The following is a 15,720-nucleotide window of genomic DNA, read 5'->3' as shown; positions in this document are numbered from 1 at the left end:
GGTATATATGATGTATGTGGGGGCACAGTGTGGTCAGTTGTGGTGTGAGGGGTATATATGATATATGTGGGGGCACAGTGTGGTCAGTTGTGGTGTGAGGGGTATATATGATTTATGTGGGGGCACAGTGTGGTCAGTTGGGGTGTGAGGGGTATATATGATATATGTGGGTGTACAGTGTGGTCAGTTGTGGTGTGAAAGGTATATATGATATATGTGGGGGTACAGTGTGGTCAGTTGTGGTGTGAGGGGTATATATGATATATGTGGGGCACAGTGTGGTCAGTTGTGGTGTGAAAGGTATATATGATATATGTGGGTGCACAGTGTGATCAGTTGTGGTGTGAGGGGTATATATGATATATGTGGGGGAACAGTGTGGTCAGTTGTGGTATGAGGGGTATATATGATTTATGTGGGGGCACAGTGCGGTCAGTTGTGGTGTGAGGGGTATATATGATATATGTGGGGTACAGTGTGGTCAGTTGTGGTGTGAGGGATATATATGATATATGTGGGGACACAGTGTGGTCAGTTGTGGTGTGAGGGTTATATATGATATATGTGGGGGCACAGTGTGGCCAGTTGTGGTGTGATGGTATATATGATATATGTGGGGGTACAGTGTGGTCAGTTGTGGTGTGAGGGGTATATATGATATATGTGGGGGCACAGTGTGGTCAGTTGTGGTGTAAGGGGTATATATGATATATGTGGGTGTACAGTGTGGTCAGTTGTGGTGTGAGGGGTATATATGATATATGTGGAGGTACAGTGTGGTCAGTTGTGGTGTGAAGGGTATATATGATATATGTGGGGGTACAGTGTGGTCAGTTGTGGTGTGAGGGGTATATATGATATATGTGGGGGTACAGTGTGGTCAGTTGTGGTGTGAGGGGTATATATGATATATGTGGGGGCACAGTGTGATCAGTTGTGTTGTGAGGGGTATATATGATATATGTGAGGAGCATAGTGTGGTCAGTTGTGGTGTGAGGGGTATATATGATATATGTGGGGGTACAGTGTGGTCACTTGTGGTATGAGGGGTATATATGATATATGTGTGGGTACAGTGTGGTCAGTTGTGGTGTGAGGGGTATATATGGTATATGTCGGGGCGCAGTGTGATCAGTTGTGGTGTGAGGGGTATATATGATATATGTGAGGAGCACAGTGTGGTCAGTTGTGGTGTGAGGGGTATATATGATATATGTGGGGGTACAGTGTGGTAGTTGGGGTGTGAGGGTATATATGATATATTTGGGGTACAGTGTGGTCAGTTGTGGTGTGAGGGGTATATATGATATATGTGAGGAGCACAGTGTGGTCAGTTGTGGTGTGAGGGGTATATATGATATATGTGGGGGCACAGTGTGGTCAGTTGTGGTGTGAGGGGTACATATGATATATGTGGGGTACAGTGTGGTCAGTTGTGGTGTGAGGGGTATATATGATATATGTGGTGCACAGTGTGGTCAGTTGTGGTGTGAGGGGTATATATGATATATGTGGGGGCACAGTGTGGTCAGTTGTGGTGTGAGGGGTATATATGATATATGTGGTGCACAGTGTGGTCAGTTGTGGTGTGAGGGGTATATATGATATATGTGGGGGTACAGTGTGGGCAGTTGTGGTGTGATGGGTATTTATGATATATGTGGTGGCACAGTGTCCTACGTTGTGGTTTGCACGTTGTGATCCCCATACATTCTGATCCATGCTCCTCCTCCCCGCATGTTCTGCTCCTCCTTGTACGTTCTGCTTCTCGTAGTTTCTGCTCCTTGTTCCTCCTCCTCCTCACACGTTCTGCTCCTTGTTCCTCCTCCTCAGACAGTGACACATGATCTGTATCCTCGGCTTTGCTTCTCTCTTGGCAGCAGAAATATTTACCTAGAACATTCCGTAACTCCCATCGTCGTCATCATTGGAGAGGACAAACCCGTTTCAGCAGCTGCTTCACCTCCAGCAGAGGAGATGTCTGAGGTCCATCCTGATCTTACACATCTCCTCAGTGTCAGGTCCCGTCCTGGGCTGTGACGTCACCCATAAAAGTTACTGATCAGGTTCTCCTGCATCACACACAGAAGGTCCATCAAGTCCGACCTATAAGAAGCCTTTTTCCTGCAGTTTATAAAGCAGAAAATTCACAACAAAAACTCTAACTACAAAAACTAAATTCTTTCCTACAGCAGAGAAGTTGCTTCAATGTGACGGTGGGGGAAGATGTAAAGGGGCAATGAAGAAAGCGGAGACTCCGAGCTTTATCACACGTCATGAAGGATATGAGAGGACGCGGAGGAGTCACACGTCATGAAGGATATAAGAGGACGCCGAGGAGTCACACGTCATGAAGGATATAAGAGGACGCCGAGGAGTCACACGTCATGAAGGATATGAGAGGACGCGGAGGAGTCACACGTCATGAAGCATATGAGAGGACGCGGAGGAGTCACACGTCATGAAGGATATAAGAGGACGCGGAGGAGTCACACTTCATGAAGCATATGAGAGGACGCGGAGGAGTCACACGTCATGAAGGATATAAGAGGACGCCGAGGAGTCACACGTCATGAAGGATATAAGAGGACGCCGAGGAGTCACACGTCATGAAGGATATGAGAGGACGCGGAGGAGTCACACGTCATGAAGCATATGAGAGGACGCGGAGGAGTCACACGTCATGAAGGATATAAGAGGACGCGGAGGAGTCACACTTCATGAAGCATATGAGAGGACGCGGAGGAGTCACACGTCATGAAGGATATAAGAGGACGCGGAGGAGTCACACTTCATGAAGGATATGAGAGGACGGGGAGGAGTCACACGTCATGAAGGATATGAGAGGACGCGGAGGAGTCACAGGTCATGAAGGATATAAGAGGAAGCGGAGGAGTCACACGTCATGAAGGATATGAGAGGACGCGGAGGAGTCACACGTCATGAAGGATATAAGAGGAAGCGGAGGAGTCACACGTCATGAAGGATATGAGAGGACGTGGAGGAGTCACACGTCATGAAGGATATAAGAGGAAGCGGAGGAGTCACACGTCATGAAGGATATGAGAGGACGCGGAGGAGTCACACGTCATGAAGGATATAAGAGGACGTGGAGGAGTCACACGTCATGAAGGATATAAGAGGAAGCGGAGGAGTCACACGTCATGAAGGATATGAGAGGACGCGGAGGAGTCACACGTCATGAAGGATATAAGAGGACGGGGAGGAGTCACACGTCATGAAGGATATAAGAGGACGGGGAGGAGTCACACGTCATGAAGGATATAAGAGGACGGGGAGGAGTCACACGTCATGAAGGATATAAGAGGACGGGGAGGAGTCACACGTCATGAAGGATATAAGAGGACACGGAGGAGTCACACGTCATGAAGGATATAAGGGGAAGCGGAGGAGTCACACGTCATGAAGGATATAAGAGGACGCGGAGGAGTCACACGTCATGAAGGATATAAGAGGACGCGGAGGAGTCACACGTCATGAAGTATATGAGAGGACGCCGAGGAGTCACACGTCATGAAGGATATAAGAGGACGCCGAGGAGTCACACGTCATGAAGGATATAAGAGGACGCCGAGGAGTCACACGTCATGAAGGATATGAGAGGACGCGGAGGAGTCACACGTCATGAAGGATATAAGGGGACGCGGAGGAGTCACACGTCATGAAGGATATAAGGGGACGCGGAGGAGTCACACGTCATGAAGGATATTAGAGGACGCGGAGGAGTCACACGTCATGAAGTATATGAGAGGACGCGGAGGAGTCACACGTCATGAAGGATATAAGAGGATGCAGAGGAGTCACACGTCATGAAGGATAGGAGAGGACGCGGAGGAGTCACACGTCATGAAGGATATGAGAGGACGCCGAGGAGTCACACGTCATGAAGGATATAAGAGGACGCGGAGGAGTCACACGTCATGAAGGATATGAGAGGACGCCGAGGAGTCACACGTCATGAAGGATATAAGAGGACGCCGAGGAGTCACACGTCATGAAGGATATAAGAGGACGCCGAGGAGTCACACGTCATGAAGGATATAAGAGGACGCGGAGGAGTCACACGTCGTGAAGGATATAAGAGGACACGGAGGAGTCACACGTCATGAAGGATATAAGAGGACGCGGAGGAGTCACACGTCATGAAGTATATGAGAGGACGCCGAGGAGTCACACGTCATGAAGGATATAAGAGGACGCCGAGGAGTCACACGTCATGAAGGATATAAGAGGACGCGGAGGAGTCACACGTCATGAAGGATATAAGGGGACGCGGAGGAGTCACACGTCATGAAGGATATGAGAGGACGCGGAGGAGTCACACGTCATGAAGGATATAAGGGGACGCGGAGGAGTCACACGTCATGAAGGATATAAGAGGACGCGGAGGAGTCACACGTCATGAAGGATATAAGAGGACGCGGAGGAGTCACACGTCATGAAGGATATAAGAGGACGCGGAGGAGTCACACGTCATGAAGGATATAAGAGGACGCGGAGGAGTCACACGTCATGAAGGATATAAGAGGACGCGGAGGAGTCACACGTCATGAAGTATATGAGAGGACGCGGAGGAGTCACACGTCATGAAGGATATAAGAGGACGCGGAGGAGTCACACGTCATGAAGGATATAAGAGGACGCCGAGGAGTCACACGTCATGAAGGATATGAGAGGACGCGGAGGAGTCACACGTCATGAAGGATATAAGGGGACGCGGAGGAGTCACACGTCATGAAGGATATAAGAGGACGCGGAGGAGTCACACGTCATGAAGGATATAAGAGGACGCGGAGGAGTCACAGGTCATGAAGGATATGAGAAGACGCGGAGAAGTCACACGTCATGAAGGATATAAAAGGACGCGGAGGAGTCACACGTCATGAAGGATATAGGAGGACGCCGAGGAGTCACACGTCATGAAGGATATGAGAGGAGGCCGAGGAGTCACACGTCATGAAGGATATAAGAGGACGCCGAGGAGTCACACGTCATGAAGGATATGAGAGGACGCGGAGGAGTCACACGTCATGAAGGATATAAGGGGACGCGGAGGAGTCACACGTCATGAAGGATATAAGAGGACGCGGAGGAGTCACACGTCATGAAGGATATAAGAGGACGCGGAGGAGTCACACGTCATGAAGGATATAAGGGGACGCGGAGGAGTCACACGTCATGAAGGATATAAGAGGACGCGGAGGAGTCACACATCATGAAGGATATAGGAGGACGCGGAGGAGTCACACATCATGAAGGATATAAAAGGACGCGGATGAGTCACACGTCATGAAGGATATGAGAGGACGCGGAGGAGTCACACGTCATGAAGGATATAAGAGGACGCGGAGGAGTCACACGTCATGAAGGATATAAGAGGACGGGGAGGAGTCACAGGTCATGAAGGATATGAGAGGACGCGGAGGAGTCACACGTCATGAAGGATATAAGAGGACGCAGAGGAGTCACACGTCATGAAGGATATGAGAGGACACGGAGGAGTCACACGTCATGAAGGATATGAGAGGACGCGGAGGAGTCACACGTCATGAAGGATATAAGAGGACGCGGAGGAGTCACACGTCATGAAGGATATAAGAGGACGGGGAGGAGTCACAGGTCATGAAGGATATGAGAGGACGCGGAGGAGTCACACGTCATGAAGGATGTAAGAGGACGGGGAGGAGTCACACGTCATGAAGGATATGAGAGGACGCGGAGGAGTCACACGTCATGAAGGATATGAGAGGACGCGGAGGAGTCACACGTCATGAAGGATATAAGAGGACGGGGAGGAGTCACACGTCATGAAGGATATAAGGGGACGCCGAGGAGTCACACGTCATGAAGGATATAAGGGGACGCGGAGGGGTCACACGTCATGAAGGATATGAGAGGACGCGGAGGAGTCACATGTCATGAAGGATATGAGAGGACGCGGAGGAGTCACATGTCATGAAGGATATGAGAGGACGCGGAGGAGTCACACATCATGAAGGATATGAGAGGACGCGGAGGAGTCACATGTCATGAAGGATATGAGAGGACGCGGAGGAGTCACACGTCATGAAGGATATAAGAGGACGCGGATGAGTCACACGTCATGAAGGATATGAGAGGACGCGGAGGAGTCACACGTCATGAAGGATATAAGAGGACGCCGAGGAGTCACACGTCATGAAGGATATAAGAGGACGCGGAGGAGTCACACGTCATGAAGGATATAAGAGGACGCGGAGGAGTCACACGTCATGAAGGATATAAGAGGACGCCGAGGAGTCACACGTCATGAAGGATATAAGAGGACGCGGAGGAGTCACACGTCATGAAGGATATAAGAGGACGCGGAGGAGTCACACGTCATGAAGGATATAAGAGGACGCGGAGGAGTCACACGTCTATTGTAGATTATTCTCTTTTGTGTGAAATCTCAGCAGGTCCCGTATAGACAATGTGATCTCCATGGACTGTAGGGACCTGTAGACCATAAAAACCCAGGCTCTTCAGCCGGGAATGTGCCATCCCCCCAAAACAATCCGATATTGAAGGATAAGGACCATTACATTGTTGTGGGTATGTGGGAGGCCACAGCATTTATTTTTTGGAAAAACCTTAGTTAATTAAATAACAAAACATTTAAAAGTGCAAAACTGTTAAAAACAAGAAAAAAAAAACTCTGGAGAAAAAACCTTCGCCCTAAATGGCGGCTGCTGGATGGCACACGTCATGTAGGGACCTTCCTTCTGCCTACGGGCACGTGAAATCCGCCAATGCCGTGACATCGGAAAACACCCAGAAAAACCTGAAAAGAGACATATCCTGAGGACAGGTGGGGGGGGAGGGGGTGACTTCTCGCCGCTTGGTCCAGAGGCAGAAGGAAAGAGGTCCCCCCGCCTCACGTGCCCCCAATACTTTTAATGCCACGGCTTCCACCTCTTTTAGTTACCGCCCAAAAAAGAGGAGCCAATCGCCTCCTGCTGCATCCTTTGGAACTTAAGTAAATCCCCCCTACAGTCCCTTCTCTACGTGATTTGAGGCTAGTGATGACTATAATCAGAGAAGAGTCAGAGTTTACGTCAGAGAAGTCAAGTTTAGAGGCTGCAGAGTGAGTGTCTCATACAGGGCAGGTGTCTGCTGTATTATATCTGCTGCAATAGACCAAGGTATAAAATGTTATCAACGTGAGAATCTTGTGATGCAAACACAAATTTATTTTATATTTAACATTTTTTTAGGTCTTCCCTATACTCAGACTGAATGAGAAGGAGAGTGCAGACGTCTGCTCCGCACTGAACACACAAGAGTTTCCTGTATTTTTCTGGCTATAATAATTGTAGATTCGCACTGAAGGCCTCAGACTTATCACATATTCTTACCAAACAGTGTGAGACCCCGGAGAATCTCTTATACTCCAGGTCCTTGTGCTGTGGTCACTGCTCTGCACAGTCTCTTATACTCCAGGTCCTTGTGCTGTGATCACTGCTCTGCACAGTCTCTTATACTCCAGGTCCTTGTGCTGTGATCACTGCTCTGCACAGTCTCTTATACTCCAGGTCCTTGTGCTGTGGCCACTGCTCTGCACAGTCTCTTATACTCCAGGTCCTTGTGCTGTGGTCACTGCTCTGCACAGTCTCTTATATTCCAGGTCCTTGTGCTGTGGTCACTGCTCTGCACAGTCTCTTATATTCCAGGTCCTTGTGCTGCGGTCACTGCTCTGCACAGTCTCTTATACTCCAGGTCCTTGTGCTGTGGTCACTGCTCTGCACAGTCTCTTATACTCCAGGTCCTTGTGCTGTGGTCACTGCTCTGCACAGTCTCTTATACTCCAGGTCCTTGTGCTGTGATCACTGCTCCGCACAGTCTCTTATACTCCAGCTCCTTGTGCTGTGGTCACTGCTCTGCACAGTCTCTTATACTCCAGGTCCTTGTGCTGTGGTCACTGCTCTGCACAGTCTCTTATACTCCAGCTCCTTGTGCTGTGATCACTGCTCTGCACAGTCTCTTATACTCCAGGTCCTTGTGGTGTGGTCACTGCTCTGCACAGTCTCTTATATTCCAGGTCCTTGTGCTGTGATCACTGCTCTGCACAGTCTCTTATATTCCAGGTCCTTGTGCTGTGATCACTGCTCTGCACAGTCTCTTATACTCCAGGTCCTTGTGCTGTGGTCACTGCTCTGCACAGTCTCTTATACTCCAGGTCCTTGTGCTGTGGTCACTGCTCTGCACAGTCTCTTATACTCCAGGTCCTTGTGCTGCGGTCACTGCTCTGCACAGTCTCTTATACTCCAGGTTCTTGTGCTGTGGTCACTGCTCTGCACAGTCTCTTATATTCCAGGTCCTTGTGGTGTGGTCACTGCTCTGCACAGTCTCTTATACTCCAGGTCCTTGTGCTGTGATCACTGCTCTGCACAGTCTCTTATACTCCAGGTCCTTGTGCTGTGGTCACTGCTCTGCACAGTCTCTTATCCTCCAGGTCCTTGTGCTGTGATCACTGCTCTGCACAGTCTCTTATACTCCAGGTCCTTGTGCTGTGGTCACTGCTCTGCACAGTCTCTTATATTCCAGGTCCTTGTGCTGTGGTCACTGCTCTGCACAGTCTCTTATACTCCAGGTCCTTGTGCTGTGGTCACTGCTCTGCACAGTCTCTTATACTCCATGTCCTTGTGCTGTGGTCACTGCTCTGCACAGTCTCTTATCCTCCAGGTCCTTGTGCTGTGATCACTGCTCTGCACAGTCTCTTATATTCCAGGTCCTTGTGCTGTGGTCACTGCTCTGCACAGTCTCTTATATTCCAGCTCCTTGTGCTGTGGTCACTGCTCTGTACAGTCTCTTATACTCCAGGTCCTTGTGCTGTGGTCACTGCTCTGCACAGTCTCTTATACTCCAGGTCCTTGTGCTGTGGTCACTGCTCTGCACAGTCTCTTATCCTCCAGGCCCTTGTGCTGCGGTCACTGCTCTGCACAGTCTCTTATATTCCAGGTCCTTGTGCTGTGATCACTGCTCTGCACAGTCTCTTATCCTACAGGTCCTTGTGCTGTGGTCACTGCTCTGCACAGTCTCTTATACTCCAGGTCCTTGTGCTGTGATCACTGCTCTGCACAGTCTCTTATATTCCAGGTCCTTGTGCTGTGATCACTGCTCTGCACAGTCTCTTATATTCCAGGTCCTTGTGCTGTGGTCACTGCTCTGCACAGTCTCTTATACTCCAGGTCCTTGTGCTGTGATCACTGCTCTGCACAGTCTCTTATATTCCAGGTCCTTGTGCTGTGATCACTGCTCTGCACAGTCTCTTATACTCCATGTCCTTGTGCTGTGATCACTGCTCTGCACAGTCTCTTATATTCCAGGTCCTTGTGCTGTGGTCACTGCTCTGCACAGTCTCTTATATTCCAGGTCCTTGTGCTGTGATCACTGCTCTGCACAGTCTCTTATATTCCAGCTCCTTGTGCTGTGATCACTGCTCCGCACAGTCTCTTATATTCCAGCTCCTTGTGCTTTGATCACTGCTCTGCACAGTCTCTTATACTCCAGGTCCTTGTGCTGCGGTCACTGCTCTGCACAGTCTCTTATATTCCAGGTCCTTGTGCTGTGATCACTGCTCTGCACAGTCTCTTATACTCCAGGTCCTTGTGCTGCGGTCACTGCTCTGCACAGTCTCTTATATTCCAGGTCCTTGTGCTGTGATCACTGCTCCGCACAGTCTCTTATATTCCAGCTCCTTGTGCTTTGATCACTGCTCTGCACAGTCTCTTATACTCCAGGTCCTTGTGCTGTGATCACTGCTCTGCACAGTCTCTTATACTCCAGGTCCTTGTGCTGTGGTCACTGCTCTGCACAGTCTCTTATATTCCAGGTCCTTGTGCTGTGGTCACTGCTCTGCACAGTCTCTTATACTCCAGGTCCTTGTGCTGTGATCACTGCTCTGCACAGTCTCTTATACTCCAGGTCCTTGTGCTGTGGTCACTGCTCTGCACAGTCTCTTATCCTCCAGGTCCTTGTGCTGTGATCACTGCTCTGCACAGTCTCTTATACTCCAGGTCCTTGTGCTGCGGTCACTGCTCTGCACAGTCTCTTATATTCCAGGTCCTTGTGCTGTGATCACTGCTCTGCACAGTCTCTTATACTCCAGGTCCTTGTGCTGCGGTCACTGCTCTGCACAGTCTCTTATATTCCAGGTCCTTGTGCTGTGATCACTGCTCCGCACAGTCTCTTATATTCCAGCTCCTTGTGCTTTGATCACTGCTCTGCACAGTCTCTTATACTCCAGGTCCTTGTGCTGTGGTCACTACTCTGCACAGTCTCTTATATTCCAGGTCCTTGTGGTGTGGTCACTGCTCTGCACAGTCTCTTATACTCCAGGTCCTTGTGCTGTGATCACTGCTCTGCACAGTCTCTTATACTCCAGGTCCTTGTGCTGTGGTCACTGCTCTGCACAGTCTCTTATCCTCCAGGTCCTTGTGCTGTGATCACTGCTCTGCACAGTCTCTTATACTCCAGGTCCTTGTGCTGTGGTCACTGCTCTGCACAGTCTCTTATCCTCCAGGTCCTTGTGCTGTGATCACTGCTCTGCACAGTCTCTTATATTCCAGGTCCTTGTGCTGTGGTCATTGCGCTGCACAGTCTCTTATATTCCAGGACCTTGTGCTGTGGTCACTGCTCTGCACAGTCTCTTATATTCCAGGCCCTTGTGCTGCGGTCACTGCTCTGCACAGTCTCTTATATTCCAGGTCCTTGTGCTGTGATCACTGCTCTGCACAGTCTCTTATCCTACAGGTCCTTGTGCTGTGGTCACTGCTCTGCACAGTCTCTTATACTCCAGGTCCTTGTGCTGTGATCACTGCTCTGCACAGTCTCTTATATTCCAGGTCCTTGTGCTGTGATCACTGCTCTGCACAGTCTCTTATATTCCAGGTCCTTGTGCTGTGGTCACTGCTCTGCACAGTCTCTTATACTCCAGGTCCTTGTGCTGTGATCACTGCTCTGCACAGTCTCTTATATTCCAGGTCCTTGTGCTGTGATCACTGCTCTGCACAGTCTCTTATACTCCATGTCCTTGTGCTGTGATCACTGCTCTGCACAGTCTCTTATATTCCAGGTCCTTGTGCTGTGGTCACTGCTCTGCACAGTCTCTTATATTCCAGTTCCTTGTGCTGTGATCACTGCTCTGCACAGTCTCTTATATTCCAGCTCCTTGTGCTGTGATCACTGCTCCGCACAGTCTCTTATATTCCAGCTCCTTGTGCTTTGATCACTGCTCTGCACAGTCTCTTATATTCCAGCTCCTTGTGCTTTGATCACTGCTCTGCACAGTCTCTTATACTCCAGGTCCTTGTGCTGCGGTCACTGCTCTGCACAGTCTCTTATACTCCAGGTCCTTGTGCTGTGATCACTGCTCTGCACAGTCTCTTATATTCCAGGTCCTTGTGCTGTGATCACTGCTCCGCACAGTCTCTTATATTCCAGCTCCTTGTGCTGTGATCACTGCTCTGCACAGTCTCTTATACTCCAGGTCCTTGTGCTGTGATCACTGCTCTGCACAGTCTCTTATATTCCAGGTCCTTGTACTGTGATCACTGCTCTGCACAGTCTCTTATACTCCAGGTCCTTGTGCTGTGGTCACTGCTCTGCACAGTCTCTTATATTCCAGGTCCTTGTGCTGTGGTCACTGCTCTGTACAGTCTCTTATATTCCAGGTCCTTGTGCTGTGGTCACTGCTCTGCACAGTCTCTTATATTCCAGGTCCTTGTGCTGTGGTCACTGCTCTGCACAGTCTCTTATACTCCAGCTCCTTGTGCTGTGGTCACTGCTCTGCACAGTCTCTTATATTCCAGGTCCTTGTGCTGTGATCGCTGCTCTGCACAGTCTCTTATACTCCAGGTCCTTGTGCTGTGATCACTGCTCTGCACAGTCTCTTATACTCCAGGTCCTTGTGCTGTGATCACTGCTCTGCACAGTCTCTTATATTCCAGGTCCTTGTGCTGCGGTCACTGCTCTGCACAGTCTCTTATATTCCAGGTCCTTGTGCTGTGGTCACTGCTCTGCACAGTCTCTTATATTCCAGGTCCTTGTGCTGCGGTCACTGCTCTGCACAGTCTCTTATATTCCAGGTCCTTGTGCTGTGATCACTGCTCTGCACATTCTCTTATATTCCAGGTCCTTGTGCTGTGGTCACTGCTCTGCACATTCTCTTATATTCCAGGTCCTTGTGCTGTGGTCACTGCTCTGCACAGTCTCTTTTTTTTTTTTCAAGTTACATTTTTATTTTTCCAAAAGAGGGGTTACAAACAATCATGCTCAAGCAATAAAGCATAGTATTACCAGATTGGTATAAGCATATACCGTACATTAATACATAAAGTAATAGTTAGGTCACGCAGGACCTCTTGTAGGTGGTGTAGAAGTCGAATAAAACAGGCAGCTTTAAATGACTCAATAGATAGCAGAAGAGTAAGGAGCAAAGTCCAGTTCTTATGGAAAAAGAATAAAGTCTTTCATTCGAGCTCAATCTCTTTTGCTGCGTTACTTTATGTAAGAGAAATATAAAGAAAAAAAGTAAAAAGGGACCAAAGGTCCAACTTATCAACACATTAAATGTCAACACAAAACAGAACATATCATATCCATGGATCCCATTCCTAAATTAAGAATCTAATAGCTAAAACATAGGTAAGTTGTCTCCAATAGTATCCCAAGGGGACCAAATTGTGAGGAACTTGTCCGAATTTTCGTGCAGCGAGGCAGTCATATGTTCTAGAGTTCGTATATGCCTGATGCGGGAATAGAGATCTAGCATTGAGGGCGGTGCAGGACGTCTCCAGTGCAACGAGATCAGGGTCTTTGCAGCACACAGAATATGGAGGAGCAGTTTTGACTGCAATTTACCTATCTCCGGGGGAGGAAGCCCTAGCAAAAACACAATTGGGTCTCTACACAAACTTATCTCTAGTACCCTTTCTATTACTAATCGAACCTTGTCCCAAAAAGGTTGAATAGCCCCACATTCCCAAAAGATGTGATATAGGGTGGCGTCTGGGGCTTTGCACCTCCAGCAGATATCTGGGATGTTTGGATCCATTTTGTGTAAAAGCGCCGGGGTGTGGTACCAATGCATCAAGATTTTATACTGGTTTTCTTTGTATATAGTGGATAAAGAGCCTTTCGGGGCCTTATCCCATATCTTTTTCCAATCCAACATCGAAAGTGTCCTACCCAGCCAGTTCTCCCATTTAGTCATGTACGCATGTTTATCAGAATCCGGGTATGTCTGTGCCATGAGCAATACGTATAAATCTGAAATAAGTCCTCTAGACGCCGAACCCCTAAGACAGATCCTTTCAAATTCCGTAAGATCCGGTATTATGGGAGATTGTAGTATAGACATACAATATTGGTAGATCTGTGGGTACGTATTTGCGGCGGGGGCAAACTGATCAGATGCACTACTGAGGTCTGATAGCTTAAGGAGGTTCTTGGTAGTTGGGTGTGTCAGGTCCCTAATCTGGAAAATTTTCATCGCCCTCCAAAAATTCACAAAGTCTGGTTTGAGACTTTGGGGTAGACCCGGTGTATATAGAAACGGGGTAAGAGGCGACTTCAAAGTAGCAAGAGAATATCGCATGCGACATCTTCTCCAAACCTCTCTAGTAAACGCTATGGGACCTAAAAGGGAATGTGTAGGAGTTTCCAATGGTGGCCCCCATATCAATGCTGCGGGATGAGTGGGAGCTAACCAGAGCTTCTCAATTTCTGTCCACTTGTTGAAGGCCGCCAGTGAAGTCCAGGATACTATGTGTCTTAGATGAGTAGCATAATAATACACCGCTATATCGGGTAGTCCCAGACCCCCTCGTGACTTAGGTGCTGTTAAGACAGTTTTTGAAATCCTATGTCTCTTGGAATTCCATATAAAATCCAAGAACAGTGATTGGATTTGCCTCAGAGTGCTAACTGGCACCCTCACTGGAAGAGTTTCAAAAAGATATAAAAATCTGGGAAGTATTGACATTTTTATGGCCGCTATTTTACCCAGCATAGAGAGGTTTAGAGTATGCCAGCTTTGTATCTGCCTCCGCACGTCCTGAATTAAGGAGGGGAAGTTTTCTTTGTATAGCGAGTTGTACGATGCGGTAAGTTTTATCCCCAGGTATTTTATGGAGGTCAAGTTCCAAGTATAATGAAAGTTGTCCTCTAAAGAGCTTAATAATGCGGGGGATAAATGTACTGGCAATGCCTCTGACTTAGTCTGGTTAATTTTATATCCAGAGACATTACTATATTCCTCGATTTCAGTGTTTAGATTCGGGAGCGATATGAGGGGGTCAATGATAGTGAGGAGCACATCATCCGCAAACAGAGCTATTTTGAACTGTTTGTCCCGTACCTCAATGCCCTTAATGTCTGGGTTGTTTCTGATGCGTGCTGCTAAGGGCTCAATGCTTAAAACATATAATAAAGGGGATAGAGGACAGCCTTGACGAGTACCATTATTAATTGTCAGGGAATTTGAATGGGCATGCGGTAGTCTAATTTGCGCCGTAGGAAAAGAATAGAGATTGGACAGGGCCTTCAGAAATGGTCCGTGGAAACCAAAGTGTGTTAATGTCCGAAACATGTAGTGCCAATTTAATCGGTCAAATGCCTTTTCAGCATCTAGACTCAACACAAAGGCTTCTGATTTGGTTTTCTGCACCAGATCTATCAGATCAATGGTGCGGCGAGTGTTATCGCCTGCCTGTCTATACCGGACAAACCCCACTTGGTCCTTATGTACCAGGTGCGGGAGCCATTCACTTAATCTGCTGGCCAGAAGCTTAGTAAAGATCTTAAGATCTGTATTTAATAAGCTAATAGGCCTATAGCTGGAGCATTCTGAAGGGTCTTTGCCTTGCTTAGGGATAACTGTAATATGTGACGTCAACATTGTTTGGGGGATCGCCTCGCCTTTAAGAAACTTGTTAAATAATTCCACCATGTGAGGTAGAAGAAGTGGCAAAAAAGTCTTGTAATAGAGGTACGTAAATCCGTCCGGGCCTGGGGCCTTATTTCCCGGCAAGTCTCCTACCACTTCCTCTATCTCCTCCGGCGTCACCACTCTGTTTAATTGGGTTAGGGCCTCTGTAGTTAAACGGGGTAGGGAACACTGGGATAGATATTGGTCTAGTTTTGTTCGCCGTTCAGGGGATGACGAAGGTAGCGTGGATGGCAATGAATAGAGGTTAGAATAATAAGAGTGAAAAAGCTCAGCAATCTTAGCGGGATGATAGTGTAGGGTGCCGCTTCTATCTTTAATGTGATAAGGTGTCTGGTTAACCATCTTATTTCGTAACTGGCGAGCCAGCATCGTGTGCGCTTTATTCCCGAATTCGTAAAACCTACGTTTGGAGAATTTGAGCATGCGTTCGACATCTAACAGGTCTAGCTCTCTTATTCTCGAGCGGAGCACTAAGATCTTCCTAAGTAGAGAATGTGTGGGGTGAGACGTGTAATCCCTCTCCGCTTGGCGTAATTGCTGTTTAAACTTAGAGTAATTCAAAAGTCTATCTCTCTTTAATTTGGAAGCCAATGATATTGCCTCTCCTCTAAAGACCGTCTTATGTGCTTCCCATAGAATCGGGACCGAAGGTGCTGTTGGGGAATTCTCTTTAAAATAATTAACCAAGATTGTCCGCAAAGCTTCCCTAGAAGGCACTGACGTTAAAA

The sequence above is a fragment of the Engystomops pustulosus genome, unplaced genomic scaffold, assembly GCF_040894005.1.
Source record: "Engystomops pustulosus unplaced genomic scaffold, aEngPut4.maternal MAT_SCAFFOLD_48, whole genome shotgun sequence".
NCBI classification, from domain to species: Eukaryota; Metazoa; Chordata; class Amphibia; order Anura; family Leptodactylidae; genus Engystomops; species Engystomops pustulosus.
Note: the sequence above shows the minus strand (reverse complement) of the source record.